Source organism: Tympanuchus pallidicinctus, unplaced genomic scaffold (genome assembly GCF_026119805.1).
Source record: "Tympanuchus pallidicinctus isolate F22 unplaced genomic scaffold, pur_lepc_1.0 scaffold17, whole genome shotgun sequence".
NCBI classification, from domain to species: domain Eukaryota; kingdom Metazoa; phylum Chordata; class Aves; order Galliformes; family Phasianidae; genus Tympanuchus; species Tympanuchus pallidicinctus.
Window position 1 is genome coordinate 13,676,058 of NW_026294690.1, and position 17,871 is coordinate 13,693,928.

The 17,871-nt window shown below is 43.2% G+C and overlaps 1 long non-coding RNA gene across 2 annotated transcripts; it reads right to left on the reverse strand.

Annotated features, from left to right (window-relative positions):
- Window positions 1–734: 734 nt before the first annotated feature.
- On the reverse strand, window positions 735–7,932 carry LOC128078433 (uncharacterized). 2 transcript variants are annotated; one of them, XR_008205652.1, is made up of 3 exons: window positions 7,296–7,932; window positions 7,163–7,232; window positions 735–1,003 (listed from the first exon to the last, which is right to left on the reverse strand). It is a non-coding gene; the product is annotated as an uncharacterized LOC128078433 (long non-coding RNA). The 2 variants fall into 2 exon arrangements; XR_008205651.1 differs by lacking the exon at window positions 735–1,003 and adding an exon at window positions 4,423–4,670.
- Between the last annotated feature and the right edge of the window lie 9,939 nt (window positions 7,933–17,871).

The following is a 17,871-nucleotide window of genomic DNA, read 5'->3' on the forward strand; positions in this document are numbered from 1 at the left end:
CTGGTTCCGTGGCTCTGGACAGTCACATACTTGAGCCATTAATTTCCCTCTCTAATACAAAGGCTTTTATATCCCATGTTGGAGGAAAGCTCGGGTCTGAGATAAATACTGCCTTTTCCTCTGCACCTTACTCTGAGGTCCCATCATTTTTCACAGTCTAAACAGGAGTAGCCTATTCCAGAGTGCACTCAGGATCCCAATGAGCAGCACATAGGAAATGAGGGGAAGGATGCTGGCAATTCCATGGCATCTTTTATAATAGATGGGGTCTTAACCCCAGTGTCCTGGATAAACTCCAGTTCTGGTAATTGCATTCTGCATAGTTAAAATCCCCCTGCAGTTTCAAATGAATCCATTATTCTTCACTTCCTTTTCTAAATTGCTGTGCAGCCTTGCTTTGTGCAGCTGAAGAGTTGCTTTGTTTCACCTGAGGGATGATGGCATTTCATGGCTGCATGAAATGGGCCCGAGTGCACAGTTTGTACAGCGGACAGGGAAGCACTTTGGGATTATTCATAATTAAGTATCCGCTCCCTGCAAATGAATGGGTTTGGGTGAAGCAGCACAAACACAAAGCACTGCTTCTCTCTGCACTTGGAAGTTGGTAATATAAAACGTATAGGGCAGCAAGAGACAGAAGTTCCTAAAATTCCCCTCAGCCAGCAAAGCATGAGAGCTTCAAGTGACTGTCTCAGCCTGTACTTTCCCATATTGTTATTGATTAATTGCCCTACTTCAATTTCCTTGTTCTAAATGGAAACATTACAATCGTAACTCCAATCTCTGGCTGCGGTACAGACTGATTTTAAATCTTTAAATCGTGTCAGTGGGAGGAGGTGATGGGGGGTGGAAGGAAAGCTTTTTATTCTTATTATTAATCTTCATGTGTTTCAGGACTTATTAATTCCCCCCAGATGTAGAGAAACCACGAGGTATTTCTGCTCCAGTTGAACCCAGGAGATCCCTCAGCATCATAAGCTTGCTCTCGTTCCAGCAGTGTGTCCTGGTAAGAAACAAAAGGATATTCCACAAACATCAGAACATGCCAGGCTTTCTGGAGCAGAGCCAGTGGCCTTTCTCAGCTCCAGCTGGTTGAGTTATAACTTTGTTCCCCATTAGGATTTGGGCTCAACCTTATTGTACTCAGTGTCTGCGGCTTTGCAAGAATGCAACAGTCATTTTCTGAGCTTCCAGCCTGTTCTGGAAGGAGCTGATTCCACCTCATAGCTCTGTGTCCCATGCAAGAGATGCTTTCTAGGACAAAAGCAAGGGAGAAAAATTGCCAGGACTCCTATACTTAGAAATAGCATCATTTAGATAGTATTATTCCCCAACCCAAAAGTGTTACCCAAAAAGCAAAAGGTCAATAGAGAAGTGTAAGTAGATGGCTTCTGCTCCTTCTCTTCAGGGTAGGTCCCAGTTGCCTTTTTGGCATTATTTTGATGTAGGCTAGGAATGAAATCAATAGAAAGAGTATAGAAAATTAAGTATGATGTGGCATCTTGAATGGAAAAGTTTAAGCTGAGACAGAAAATGGCAGTTTAGGAGCCACATATGCATCTCATTTAGAAAAAAAAATCTGTACTCTTATTAAAGCAGCTGCAATGAGAGTATTAGCTACAAATTAGGTAGGTATGGGGAGCAAGCTCTCTGTAGTGCATGGAGGAGGAGCAGCATGTTTTACACTCGGAGGCAGATCAAATGAAAGATGAAAGATTGGAGTGCTAGGCAAGGTCAGCTCAGGACCCAGCTGAACTTCAATGGTATTTTATACATAAACAATACTATATCCACAAACCACAGCATTTTAAGAACAATCTTTCAGCAAAGAAAATGTCAAAGCATAAATAAGGTCTTTCCCTGAAGATCTGGAGGGACAAGGGACCCAGAACGATCACCAAACTGCAGTTGACAGTGTGCCTCCTGATGCCACGATGTGCACACACAGCACTGCTCCCACGTGGCTGAAGGGGAGCCCCAAAGCCCAGCTGTGGATCTGAGTGCTCTTCCTGCCCCATCCATTCCTTTCCTTGCGGAACGTGGGGCTGTTCCAAGGATCCCCTCTCTCCCCTCCATCCCCAACTCTTTGCTGAAGGGTGGGTGCTCTAGAAGAGGAAACAAGCAATGGATTTTCTACTCACAAGCTCCTTTGCCATGTCACTCAAGCTCACTCCACTTCCTCCTCCTGGAAGGAGGTAATATTCCATCCTTATTATATTAGCATATTATTGGTTAGTACAATAGATTAAAACTAGCTTAAGAAAGATAACAGAATCCTTTCATATGGCTATGAGAACTGGCTGGAGAGAATGCAGGATTCTTCCTCAAGCCCAGCTCCTGGTCGGATTGTAAAAGATGGTATTTTCACCAGTAGGACTCCAAGGATTTTGAAAGCTTTCCAAATTTTTTATTTTTATTTTTTTAACAAAACCAATAAATGAGTAGTACGACTCATTTCCCTGTTCTCTGCCCTTTTTGCCTTCTCTTTTAGTATGAAAAGTTTTTTTAAAAATAAAGGGAAGCAGGAAGCATAAATGAGAAGCTATTCTGGAGCACATCATTCTGATTAAAAGTCCTGTTGGATCTTCAGATGAAGGATGTCCTTTTACTGATGATGTGGTGGAGAGAGGAGTGTGGAAGACAAGTCACAGGAACAACTCGTGTGCCTCCAGCCTCAGCCTCACAGGGTTAATTCCATGGGTTGGTTAACCATCACAAGAGCAGTATTTACACAGCCACCCTCTGTGGGAATCACACAGTACCCTTTTACCTAGTATTTATTCTACACAGAAGTATGTACACCCTGTGATCCATTTTAAACTGCAATCTCTTTCTGATAAGTTAAACAGATGGAACTTTATGAATCTCAAACCATAAGGTACATTTTCCTGTATTCACACATCACTATGGCTCTTTCTGGCATCCTTTCCAGTTTTGCAGCTTCCTCTCCGAGATGTGGAAAGCAGAACTGTGTTCACTCCTCCAGCCTTGCTGTAGAGGTGACACCACTCTGTTCTCCTGCATCCCTGCCCTCAGCAGAGGCACAGCACTGCAGCACCCAACTCTTGGTTTCATTTGGTTTCCTTTCAAGAGAGGAGACTGTTTCCATTCAGAATATCAATTAAAAAAATAAAAATAAAAATCATCAAATGCTTTTAAGACCTGCACCTTTTATTGAGTGTCAGGGGAGTAGTAATTCCTGACACAGCAAGTGAAGTTGTTTTGAATCCGGACCGATTAAAATGATCTTATTTAGCAAGTCGGTTTAAGAAAACATCTAGCATGGAATGTTCCCCCTTGTTCTCTCCAGAGGAAATGCTATCTAGGCATATGTCTCAAGAAACAGCTCAGTAGTATTTCATACTACATGAGAATTCCTGTGCATTTCAAATTATCCCTGGTGATACGTATGGATTCTTCCTCCTTAAATAAAGAAACTTGCCTTGCAGTCACAGCAGCTGTCCATGCCATACCAACTAACACGCTGCTGAAAAGAGGTCACCTTTGCCTTCAGAAAAAGCTACTTCAGGAATTTCCATTCTACCATCACCTGATTCCCTGAGAGGGAAAAAAGCTCACTTTAAGAGACAAATTTACAACTCCCAGTGATTCTGTTTCAAACCGTTAGTTCCTCAACGCTGCGGCCATAAAAGAGCTGTAAAAACAATTGCTTGTGAGAAGCCCTCGTGCTGCCCCATGAGTACTCAGCTACTTATTTATGATTGAGACCACAGAAGAGGAGCAGAGAAAAATGCCCTTATACACATTCCTTGGAGCAATCCTTTCTCTATAAGAAATGAGCATTAATTTACTATGTAAATATAATTTAGGGTCATTCTTTAAAGCAGAGACAGTTACACAGGGATGGAAATACAAGCTCTCATATAGGTTGAGCAGAAAAAAAAAAAAAAGATGTGTTCTCAGAATCTGATGCAATCCATACTTTAATGCCCAAGACAGGCCCAGGGATCTCAGCAAATGCAATTTAAGAGGTAATTGAAACATCAATATATATCTCTGTATTATTTTACTTGCAGTCAAATCATTATTACAGCATATGTCATCTGAGCTGGCCAAGAGATCAAACATGACAGCATTCCATAATCCACATTGACAAAGTGGGTTCAGGCTAGATGAGTACTGATCCCACTACGGCCAGAATGGCTCTGAAGTAGCCACATCAATAGTGACTGAAAGTACTACTGAAAACGGATCCACCAAAACTCACATGGAAACCTCAGGTAAAGCTGGAGAAACAGAATAAGGCATGATACGTAACCTTGATGTTGCTTTTGCTGCTCCAAGGGGCAGCTCCAGGATTTGCTCCCAGAGCTGAATCCAGTCTGTGTTTTGGTCAACCATCATCCTCAGATGAAACAACCTCAGTGAGTGACTGAGCATCCTTCATGCAGCCCCACTGCTATCTGAGCATTGCACATGGACACATCAGGCAACCCTTCTGTGAGAGAACAGATGCCAGCACTGCTTTGGAGTTGCGTGGGCTTTCAGTGCAGAATGATCCAAGTGCCCAGCAATTTGGCATGGGACACACAAGATCTTGAACTGGGTCTTCTCAGCATCACTACAGTACAAATACTAAGCAGTAGTAAATAAACCCCTTTTCTATTGTGAGCACAGTGTGTTTTGAAGCGTAGTTTTTGATGAAGATTCTATAACAGAAATAATGTAAGATTAATTTATAAACATTCATCAATTAGTCTTCCTATTCTCAAGAAATATTCTATTTATCAAGAAAATAGTCTCATTAGACTCTGCACAAACCAATTATCTCAGGCTCATCATCTTTCAACTTTCATAACTTCTTAATAACTGTGGAAGAGAAATTTTTAAGTAGCAATTACTACGTGATCCAGATATCATGACTGTTGCTGACTAATAAAATCCACAGTATATTTGTGGCATTGCCCTTAAACTTCTTTTCCTCTTGTAGTAAAGAGTCACCCTGCACGAACTCTCCAGTTAGCAAAACAGATACAGCAAATGTATATATCTATATGCAACATACAGAATATATGGACATACATATGTAATGGTCTTGTGCAACCCTTTTCCACTCAGCAAAACCAGGGAAGATTCCAAAAGGTGCAGCTTAAAACTATAAATCTCCCAAACTAAACAGCTCCAGGCTCTAAAAACTCAAGAATTCATTAAAAACATCACGACATCTTAAAACAATAACTTCGACATTTTAAAGGCTGCAGAGTCTTAATTTGCCTTCTGAATTCTAGTCTTGCATCTCTGCATGTTCTACTTGCGTTCTGGAAATGTTTTAGTGCACTAAATATTTACTTCTTTCGTCTCCTTTATTAAGAGTGGAGATTCTCATGAAAAACCACAACAAATTAACCTTGAATCATCCGACAGTATTCACCAGCAGCAAGTCCTTCAGATTGAATGAACAAGGAAGATCACCAGCAGCTTTCAGGTAGGACACAGATGACAGGGGGTTATTCATGCAAATCCTGTATGATGTCTATTATGACGAGGTCCCTAAAGAAGGGCTAATAATGTCTACAGAGAAAACTGTATCTATAAATCACTTGGGAGAAAGAAAAACTGCAGCATCACTTCAGGGACTGCTTTGAGGATCTGCCTTTGAAAGCTTGCTGCTTACCAGGGAGAGATAGTGATACTCTGCAGGAACTGAAGCTAAAGAGTGGGCACCCAAGAACAGAAACAAAGGAGCAGAGGGGCATCAAATAGCTCAAAGACAACTTAGAAAATCTGCCAGGTGCTGAAGGAAAAACCACTGCTCCCAGCAGGCAAGGTTCACCTTTTCCTTACCCAAACAAATGACATTCACATCCCAGTGTATCAGCAAGAGCAAACTGGCAGAGTGTGATGGATTGCCATAGCTAAAGGAAGAAAAAGGCACCAAACTGGCTGTCAAAGAGCAGGACTAGAAGACTGTAGCTGGGACAAGCCTGTGCACAAAATGCATCCCCCAGGCTGAGCTTTACCACCCACTTCGGGTGCTCCAGGCAATAAACCCACAGGTGATCCTCAAACATCCTTTGGGCACTTCTGTCACACCTGGGGCATCAATCTACTCCACAGTGCTCCCTCTCCTCCTGTTACAACCTCTGCTGATCAGTACTTTCTCTTGCATTTCAGGCTGTTGTGCAACGCTGCTCTCTACATGGCACCTGTAGTGAGTGGAGCGAGTTGCTACCCCTGGGTGCTTTATAAAACTGTGGGATGTCCAAGGATGCCAGTGGCTGTACACAAGCAGGAGCTCAATGTTACTAGAACACCATCTGCAAACAATGGTTGCTAGGAGGTAAATATCAAGTTTAAAAACCTGAAAGGAAGCAACAATTTCAGGTCCAGTTTGAGGCTCATCGAGGTCTTTCTGTTGACTTTAAATAAGGTGTAATCCATCCTGTAGCAAAGGTAGTGGAATTTTTTAAAAAGAAGTAAAAATAAACGTCGCTCAGATGATTCCAGGCAACAAAGGCTGGCAACAATTAGCCGCTGGGAAGGGAGAGTGAATAGGGAAAATGAAAGGTGACAGCAAACAGCTTTAGTGAACAAACCCCCCCCCAAAATAAGGAATTTAGCTGAGAACAGCTAACAAAATAAAAAAAAAAACCACCAGACCTCAGGTGAGGCTGTCCTACCACCCACCCCACCTATACTCATTTTGGTACCTTTGTTTCTTTTTATTTTACTTCTTCTAATTTGCTTCTTGGTCAACATCCTTATGCAACACACCCAACACAATATGCACTGCACCCAGCCTCCCCTGCTTGCCCCAAGCACAGCACTGCTTGGGAACCTGCACTGGCATTTTAACACTTATATTTTGTTATTATTTTGTTTATTTTCATTAAGAAGACAGAAAAATAAGATCAGTCTGAAGCATATGTCTTCGCTTGTGATTGCTTTGACAGCAGTTTCACTGGGATGAGAAACATATTGCAAAACTACTTAAAAAAGTATTTTTAGCACCTCCAGAAACTCCCTGGTGGGATTTCAAAGTCTTTGCTCACTACAGAGATATTTACACCCACTCCAGTCCTCCAGAGAAGAATCATTTCCTCAGGTTTTGACTGTGCTCAATAAAAAGAGTACATCTCTTTTGTTAGCGAAAAAAAATACCATTGCAATTTCCCCAGAAGAAAATTGCTGTGAACCTCACCTACTGAATGCTGATGTGACTCTAAGCAGTGTCATATAGCTCATCCAACACCAAAGAGCATTCCTCTCCTCTGTGGAAACAACACAGTTAACTTTGCTTCACCAACCAAAAAAAAATGGTTGAGGATAACTACCTAGACAAGCACCAAAATGCAATTCCTTCTCTAAATAAAGCTTTCCAGCTTCAGCAGACATCCAATAATTTGTCCCCCTAAGATGAGTAAAGTTGCAGGGTCCTCAAAAATTGAATCTGCGCTGTGTGAGTGGGGAACTGAACCACAAAACTCAGCTCACCTGTGTGGGACTGAGAGCCACAGGTGTTACAAACTCCATGCACAGATCCCAGCCCCCTGCAGTCATCACTGCTCTATGTTGTCATGGGCTGCTCTGAAGCTCCCGTCCTTCACCTGGGGTTTGGCCAGGTGTGACAATCAGCCAGCAGAGCCATTATCTTGCTAAATCAATAAAGTGACAAACTTCAAACAAGCCATTATAGATATTAGCAGATCACTGAGAATTTTTATGGATGAGTAGAAGGGAAGTTAATTTTTAGTGATCTCAGATTCAAGGAATCCACTTCTGGAGACATCCAATGGCTTAGTGACAGAAGGCACAAACCTCTGCCTCCAACAGTCCAGTCCCATGATCACGATCCATATTCCTAACAGATGATGGATGGGGATGTTGCAAAGGGAGAAGACCCATGGCTCTTCTGCAATTCAGCTCTTTAGGGGCTCTGGATGCCAAGCAAAGCCTGTTGTCCTCCAAACCAAAATGCTGCCAGACAAAGAAAAGTTATAAGTGATAAAGGCTCCTAAATAATAATTTAATTTAGATTGATTAAGATAGCTATTACACATCAATTCATTTAAATACAAATGGATTATTTGGAATGTGATCATTGAAGATTAACGACTCCTGCACACAATATAAATACATAGCTAATTATAAAGTCAAGTAGTCATTATTAATATTTCTAACGATCAATTTGTATTCAAACAACATAAAATCACCAATTCTAAGTCTCCTGCAGTCATGGTAATTGGGAAAAGAGACCATGATCTATACAGAAATCAATGGGCTCTTGAGTGCCTGGCTGAAGTCAGAGCTGTGGAGCTGAGTTTTCCGAGGCACACAACAAAACTGGGAGCTCAGATCAAGCAGAAGGAGTTATTTTTGTTATATTTTGGTTATACTTGTTGTTTTTCCTTAAGTACAGCCAGAGAGAGACTAAACAAAAAGATCACTAAAATGCTTGCTGCAGTTGGTATGTAGACGTGAGTCTAAAAGGGCACACGTTCTGAGCACAAAGAGGCACTGTAATACAACACCAGGCTAGGTTGTATCATCAGACAGGTGATAGGACAAGCACTCCCTGCCTGCAGATGAGATGTTCTCAATTAGACATGCCTAAATGCAATAGACCTCTGCAGAAAGACAGCCCAGTAATAATTTCCATTCTGAACGTCAGTTGAAAGAGCAGCAATGATTTAATACAGATCACTGGCAGTTCTGCACACCACACTGTCTTGCTGCTTGGCCGCCGCTGGAAGGAAGAGACAGTTTGACCATACTGGCACATTCCACACGAGCATTTCACTTTCAACTTGCTGCCTTCAAGACGGAGCTAGCGAATCAGCTTGTCTTCATAGATCTGAAACACAGCCTCTTGTCTCTGGTTTGACTTCTACATATTTGTGTGCAAGTAACAATTTCTGCAGTGGTTTTATTATGCAAAACAGTAATATATATTTTTTAATGTTTCATTTTTTTAGATAGGATATTTTGAGCAGAATTTTCAGGACATGGCAACAGCCTGGACTCTCTCATGCCACAGTTTACTGTGGTTTGCAATAGGATGCTCAGTCCAGCACATAAGCAAGGAAAGGCTTTCTGTTTCACTGGTAAATCTGTTCAGCTTCTTCATCTGGAAAGAGCTGAATGTAGAATACAAAAAAGCATCATTTTTTGCAGCTGGCTGAGGGGGCTTTTTGCTGCTCCTTGCAGGCACCACTGGATTTGTGATGTAGGGACTTTCGAATCTCAGTTGTTTTGCAAGAAAAAATCTTCACCTAAAAGTTGCCCGCACTTTCAGTTTTATTCCAAATCAAGAACTGGCATCTCCCCAACTCTAATTAACAGGAGCTATTTTTTGCCATCTCCAGCAGCAAAAACACAACAATTGGCCCAGAAGTAGAGCAGACACAGCTTCTGCATGACCTGCTGGGCAGTCACCATTCCCCCCATTGCACAGAAAAGAAAAAAAAAAGAAAAAAATCACACTGACCTTAATATATTTCTTTTTCCAGTGCAAAATAAATGTTGTACTAAATCACCTGCTTATCACTCACCAGGCATTTGCAAATAAATCCAGCCTTAGGTTTCAGGCTTGTCAGAAATTTTCCACCAGAAAACACTGATTAGATATAATATGCTCTGTGGGAACATATTGATTCTGTCTGACCTTTGGGTATAAAGCATGTCTGGCTTTTTACATGCACATCTCCCCAACTTTTTGAGCTTCACTGCTGCCTGTTGTCCAAATAAATAGAAAAAGGGATGTGACTGCTGGGATTTGTACACAGCTCCCAGTAGAACCAGAGTCTGAGGACATGGAGAATATGATTTCTTCAGGGGACACCGTGCAAGAGGGAGGTTGGCTGGGATTCACGAGTGCCAAAAGCTTGGGAAGGACCTCAAGCGACCATTTCTGGAGTCTAGCACCCCTTTGTTCCTAGGACCAGCTACACCCACACTTTTCCAAACTGACCCATCCTTTAAGCCCTGCAGAAGATAGCACAGTCCTGTCCAGGGAATCAATCCCACGGTGCTCCATCAGCCTTTCCATCAGCATTCTCCCAGTGCTCCCACTGGGCTGCTTCCTCACACTGCAGACAGTGAGCATGGGCTCAGCCATAAGCTGCTCAGGGCAGGACACACGTCTGTCTTGCTTTGTTTTGCCAGGACAGAGTGGAAGGAAACTCCATCCAGACCCACAGTCTCCCTTTACCCTTTAATCTTCATCCAATGCAGACAGTGTCAGATAGTCTCCTAAATCTAAAAGGACAAGACCATTACTCAGAGAAAAGCTTTGTGGCAATTGCTTGATGTTTCGCTCATTCGGAAGCTAAACCTCTACCAAAAAAATGCTCCTTCTATTCTGGGCCTCTGGCAGATCCCAGGGCAGGGCAGGAAGACGTGGTGACATTGCAGCACTCCAAGTGTATTTTAGTCTTTAGCAAAATAGACTCAGAGCTCAGGGAAAAAAAAAAGCACACATCAAAGCACCGTGCCTGGTTGAAACACCCCTGTGTTAACATCTGGCTGTCGGTGCCCAATCTCCCATGGCCAAGAAGGTGCAATTGCCATTGTCACCTCAGTGTAATCCTCTCCTGCTCTGCTTCCAATTGCAGGCAAATGGCCCCCCAGCCCTCCCAGCGCTGCCCGTGCATGGTCTGGCTCTGCATATGTTAGCAATGAGCCTGGCAGCCCATTCTCGGTGCATGAGCTCACTGCACAGAATGGACCTCCCTCTCTTTTTTATCCTTTGGCAGGGCTGCAAGCTGCTCCTGCAGCTGGGACAGTGCCTGCTGCTGCCTCAGGGCTGGTTTTCTGCTCAGAGTCCTGCACAGGGAGCTATAGGGAGGTAGGGGGGGGCTAAAGAAGCCATTTTTCAAAGTTAAAGTTGCAGTGATTCCTTTGCTTAGGGAAATGCAAACTAAATAAGGAAAAGCACAGGCTGCCTTGCATCGAACTGCATGGCTGCTGTCCTGCGCACATCTGGCTTGTAGCATCACCTGCACAGCCCCTGGGTCAAGTCAGGCATTTTGGAAGCAGACTGATAAGGTGCCACTTGTCAGAACTATCCGACACCTTTATCTTGCCATAGCTGCCTCTGCATTTTGCCAATTCTTCTTTGGTGATGTGAGAAACAGCTTGCAGCCCCATGCAGATAAGCCTTTTGCTGACCATCCAACCACTTCATCAGTGACTCCAGTTGGTCTGTATCTGCACTAGGGGTATTGTAGTGCCACTATTTTCCAGACACAGTACAGCAATTGTGAAGTGTAAATTCACATCAGTCTTCCTTTGCTTGACCCTTCTGTCAGTACACTACGGAAAAGAATGGAAAATTTCACTGCCATATTTATTTAAAGAAAAGTAATTAACCTCATGGTAGGAGAGCAAATCTCAGATGAGCCAGTATCACACTTAAATGATGAGCAGAGCCTTGCTTTCCACCTGGATACCCAGTGGAGGGGCCAGGTGACAGCGGTCACCATGCAGTGATGTCCCTTGGGGACAGGAGGCAATCCCCACATTGCACCTCACAGGTCCAGTTGCTAAATACTGTCCATCCAACACTCCTCATCCTTAGCTTCCCCCCATTCCAGTGCCCCAACAGCCAGACAACTGCTTTCAGCTGCTCCAAATGTTGGTGAGCCCGGATTCAGAGTAATTTCAGACAGGAGTGATCACTGGAGGTCTTTGGGTTATCTCTAACTTCTTCCCTATCTGTCTGCTCTCAGCAGAGCTCATATTGCTCAGGGCCCCGTGCTGAATACCTGAATATCACTGGGATTCCATCTCTGTTCTAACATTTGAATAAGTTTTTCCATATATCCACTTGCAGACTCCCTTGCTGCTACTTATGCCTCTTTCTGGATACATTCATGGCCTACTTAATGTGTTCTGCTATTGAAGGAGTAAATGCTCTGCTGGGATTTTCTTTTTAAAAGATAGGAAAGAGTCATATTTATGCAAAAATGATGGAATGTGGAATAGTGATAGAGGACTCATAGGAGTTTTTTCTTCCAGCAAAACATCCTGCAGCAAACCCAGCACTGTGAACCATACACCATGCAGAGTGCCTGTGTCAGAGTGCAACCAGCTCACATCGCAGGCACTGCTTACTGCTGGTGGGATAACTTGGCATTATTTACCTCTAACTACTTCTGCTTGTTGGCCATAGCCACTGTTGGTCTAGGGTGACCACTGTTAGCCAAGGAAAGCCGAATGAAATTCTTGTTTCATTCAGTCAGTTCAATTATGGGAGCCTCTCAGCTTGCCAAGCCTGCCCAGGCTGCAGTAAAATCACACCGGGCTTCAGCTGGGATTCCTCATGCTCACCCACTGCCCCAGCTGTGTTGTCACGCACTAAGGGGAGAGATGACCCCTTAGCAAAACACCACAGAACCTAAAACTCCTGAAGAGAATGGAATTCTTCTGCAGCATTTCATAGTCACTCACACGCAATGCGACGCAGCCCATCTGTCTCCAAAGGCAGCTCCAACAGCTGGACTTCTGCAAGCACACCGAGATCCTGCCTGTTCATTCACAGCGCAAATAAATGGGTTAATTATCTTTTTTTTTTTTTTTTTTTAATTACACAATCTCTTATTAAATGCCAATAACGAAAGGAAGTGTCTGCCCCACAGATAAGATTATGCCACATTCCTAATTTGACTTTTTGAGGCAGCAGATAAACCTCTCAGCCATTTTGAAATATGAATTTGTCATTCATAATGGTAATAAATAATGCAAACGGAATGTGTGGTTATACTGACATTATCACCTCGTCATCGCTTAAAGGCACTCCGGGCATGAATATGTGCCACTATAACCTCGACCTCTGTGATAAATTATTGCCCATCACAATCCTATCTAACACCAGGGAATGGATGAGCACTGGAAGGACATTATGGTTATAGCCACAGTTCTTTGCGGCTGCAATGCAATTACTGCAGCTATTGCTGAAGTAGCGAAGGATGCTGGAAAGTAAGGGAAAGTCTGCATCCTTCTGGGAGGTAATGTGTAAAGAAACCTTCACTAGTACACCCCATAGGGGATTTCCTACCCGCAAGTATTTAAACTGCTAATTAATTCCTATTAAAACAAGGTCTTTTGTGTACATCAAGAAGTGGTGCCTGAGGCTTTGTGCCTGCAGTGGGACATCTTAGGGCTTCACATCAGCTGAGGCTGCGAGCTTGGCTGACACAACATGATGCACTGAGGAGTCCATCAGTGGCCTTCATCGGCAGATTGGAGCTTCGAGATCACGTCCACAGCTTGAGTTCATTCTCAGGCATCATCCAGCCACCAGAAAATGAGACAGTGCAAAAGCAAGCAGCCTCCAGGCACAAATAAATTATGCATGCCTATGCTCAGCTCTTACTTTGCGTGTGCAGTATACATATTTCAAGATTCACCACCAGTTACACGTACAAACATTGCTTTGAGAGTCTTTCTTCCCTGAAAACAGGGAAAAAAGTTGGAGAGAGCCCACACCCTCAGATCATCTGTGGAAAATCAAAGGCTGACGAAAGAGCCTCAAATGCCTGAGGGCTTTGAGTAAAAGAGGTCCATGCAGTAAAAGATGAGGTTGCTGGTACCCTGTGGGATGCAGCGTTGACTTTGTGGAAGGGTTGTTCTTCCCATCCCTCCTTCCTGGGATGGATAACCTTTATCTCTGTTCCCATTTAGGCACTCACAGCAGTTTCCATGCATACAGTTTAACTTCTTCCCTTTTATTGCCCCATAAGAGGCACTGAGGAAAAACAAAGCTGTTTTTTACTGGCACAGCTTGAGATTGGCAAGTCTCTGTGTTGAAACAACCTTGTCCTTTATGGCAGCTGTTGGGTGGCACAAAAGCTCCCACAGAGCTGGGACATCTTTGGTACAGGATTGGTGCTCCTGCCCACTAACCCCAGATGCAGATGCTGAGCTCTCAGGCAGGTGTCACACGTGCAATCCAGTGCCCAAGGTAGGAAAGAAAATCTTGATGGGTAGAGAAAGATGAACAGCAGCTATCGTTTACAGCAGTCTGCCACGGGGTGAGGGTGGTTTCTGGTGATCCTGTGCAATATCCATGCCCTACAGTGTCCCATGGCTCTGCTCGAGGCAGCAGCAACACCAAATCTGGAGATGAAGGTGCCTCTTTGCAAACAAGAGAAATTAATCAGCCTTGAAGTGTTCCCATGCTAATAGCACCCTTGTGTGACTCAATTCAACGTAACACTGCCCTCTTGTGCTTCATCACATGAGGGGCCTTTGCAGCTAAATGACTTTTTATTAATTTTTAGTTGGGTGGAGGGGCAATTTACAAAGCCAGTTGTTCATAAAGTGATGACCACGGTGTTTTACCCCAAGAACTCAAACAGTTTCTGTTTTTTGTCATGAGTAGCCAGCATAGTCCAGATACTCATCCACTCAGGGTGGAGAAATTAAAAAAAAAAAAATAGGTGAAGATAATAAAAACCAAAGGGAAATAACAATGAAATCACTACTTGAGGTAAAGGAACAATAGCAAACAGCAAATAGAAAATTGCACCATTATGAAAACACTTAACTCACACAGTCTGTGCTAAACCATTTGAAAGCACCAGGTAATGCAGGAATCAGCATTTAATTAATGCTCTGTTAAAATGTAGTTCTTTAGAGAACTTGCATATACCAAGCAGAAAAAAATAAAACAGTCCATCACAATTGATGTTTTACCTAGAAATAACTGCAACCAGCACAGTAATCATGAGCAATAGCATGTCTGGCACTACGGGTTTTATTTCCCTTCTGTGTTGAGTGGGAATACATTCTCAAGATCTGCACTGGTGGATGGACATGAAAGCATTTCTGCAGAGTATAGGTGCTATGATAATAAAGCAAGGCCTTTGAGCCAACCCAATCCATGAAGTCACTCTCCTATTGCTTCACCCATCTAAAGGACACTGACTGAGACAATCTTGGCCATTAGCAGCCCATTTATGGCAGCTGTGCACCCCACACACGCTGTTGTTGCCAGGCCTCTAAAACAGAGCTAGAATCATTGGGAGAGCAAGCAAGCCTGCAGAGAGAGAGTGCACAGGAGTGGGCACAGGAGCACACTGTGAGCAGCAGCATCTCTCTGCTGAGGTTTGTTTGCCAAGAAGTGCCCTGTGCTTTTACAACACCATCAAAACAGCTGCAAATATCACCTCTTCCTTCTGCAGGAGGGCCGAGGATCAGGTCTCATTTCCTTTCAATCTTTATCAGAACTGCTTGGACAGCACTCATTTCCTGACAAATATAGGCAGTAAAATCTTAGTTTTTAAAAGCATTGGTTGCAAAGCAGTAACCATAGCACTCAAGCAGAAAGTCATTAGAAGCTCACTGAAGGAGGAAGGAATGATGATCACAGAAAGAAGGGAGAACTGATAATGGCACGGGGGAAAAGGTGCTTTTCTGGCAGAATATTGAGTCTGTTCTGGGTATTGCCATTTAACAGATTACTGCATAAGCGAGAAGAGGAAAAAAAAAAAAAAGCATGGAAAGAAAACAAATTAAATGGCAAGATATAGGATGAATGTCAGCACCATTTTCAGAACGGTTTTGGAACAACCCGTCCTCACCCATTCAGCTACGCATATAACTGTGTGTTTGTGCTGTCCTCTCCAACCTGCTCAAGTACGTGCTTACCTTCCTGCAGAGCAGAGCTGCCTTCCTGGACCTGCACAAATGTTTTCTTTAGCAGGATCCTTTGTCCCTGAGCCCTTTGAAGAAGCCTCCAGGGGATGAAAGTTCATTCACAAGGGGAAGGACTGTAAGAGCACTTCAATCAATGGCCTATGAAATACGTAATCACCAAAGCTACTCCAGCTCACCCTGGCTGAAAGAGGATGGAGCTCATTTGCTACACTACAAAGACATAGAAAAAAACCCACCAGCTCTCGGTGGGCACCGAAGCCAACCCTTTGCATCCAGGGGGTGGTCGCACAGCTGTCCCTCTGCAGCCCAGGTAGGTCAGTGCTGTTGCTCGTAGTTGGGCAGCTGACATGAAGGGGACAGCAGCCCTCCTTGGCATCACCCAAATTAAATATTGAAGATGCTTATGACAGGGAGAAACCTGGCTGAGGATTTGGGAAGCTTTTCAGACGTTGCTAAATGCATTAAGTGGCTTGCTGGCAATTACCTAGCATTGTCACCAGCTCAGGCTGGATCTGTTTTGTCAGAAACTCCTGAATGCATTTTTCTAAATAAAACCTAGGTAAGAGAAGATGACATTTCTTTTTTTGGCCAGGAAAGCTGACATTTTGGTGTTGACATCTCCTACTAACTACTCATAATAAAGCCTCCCAGGAAAGACAGCCAAATTATGTCGTGAGGCTTTTATGGGGTGGAGTTTAAGGCGTCCTTGTGCGAACTGACACAGAACTCCTGCAATCTCCTTTTGGCACTTGCCAGGAGATATTCCTTCCAAAGTTACCACCACTCTTCTTTTATCAGAAAGTTTGATTCCTCTGATAAACTAGTTAAACAAAGTTGGATGAGAATACAATAGAGAGTGACCTGCCTGACTGAGACTTTCTCCCACTGAAACTGATGGCACATTGGAGGGCTGTCGAAGCCCTGGCTCACATTGTGTTTTCCAGTTGAAGATATCTTGATGTCACAGCCTGTGCTGTGAGGGCTCATGGATTCTCAGCTGTTAGAAAAGGTTTTTTTTCAGCAGCAATGTTCTGGAACATTTCCACTTATTTCCTGCTGTCTGCAGCTAACAACTCCAAGATTGTGCTTCAGATCCTGAACATACTGCCATAAGAGTAGCATTCATCAGCTCAGGACTTGAGCCTGTAATGTATTTTTCCTGAGGCTGCACCTTAAGGCAATCTAGAAATGGAAGGCAGTGAGGATACTGATTTATTAAGAATGGTAGATTTGGGTTGTTGGGTTTTACTCAAAAAATTTAAAAAAGGAAAAAAAATGCCCATTGAAATCCGACTTGTGTTCCATTGTCTCCACCAAGTGCTTACACTTTTTGCAAGTGCGCATCAGGACCCAGCCAACAGAGTGGACTGCCAGAAAGAACAACAGTTATTATTATTGGACAGATTGTATTTAGTCTTGGAATGAGAAACACGTTTATCAGTGTACTGGGTTAGACCTGCTTCTGACTCAGCACTGCAGGTAGTTTTAATATAAAGATTGGTCCATTCACAAAGATATTTTCTGAAGTGCTTACCTCTGGCAGCAGGAGACAGGCCATCACTTATGCAATGCTCAAACATTTGAAATCATTCTGGTTTCCACGTTCAGCTCTTGGTGAAGAAATACACATTAATCTCCAGTCTGCAAAGCACCAGCCTTTGCAGTGTTCCATCTTCTGGAGTCCAACCTTATTATCAGAATAGGATTAATTTTGTGGTCCTGAGTACACAAACATTTTTCGTTATTAAACATTTAGAAGCATGGGCACAGAATGCTGCAGCTTTGCAGGATGTAGGGTGGCTCTGATGGGGCTTCAGCCCCTGGGAGTCACAAGGTGCCATGGTCCAAAAATCACTCTGGAGACCACAGCATCCTGAAACATGGATCAGCACACAGAGCATGTATCACTTCTTTCCCTGGGTGTGGAGAGAGAAACAGAAACAAAGTCAGCCAAATGATACGGTACAAAGTCCATTCCAAACTGAATTGCTCTTCTCTGGAAATATATACATATATATACACACATATATAAGGAAACAATTTTCTACAGAAAGGTTTTGCCAAGCCTTGTGAGGAATAACTAGCAAGAAAAATCCATCTGCAAAGCCATGATAGCTAAAAGAAAGATTTCTACACATGCCAACTACACCATGGCCACATTTATAGAAATTCAAAATGTTGCCGTGTGGTAACAGGAATAGCTATATGTTGGCAGACATTTTTTTAGTGTGCTATAGGGTCATAAATCAT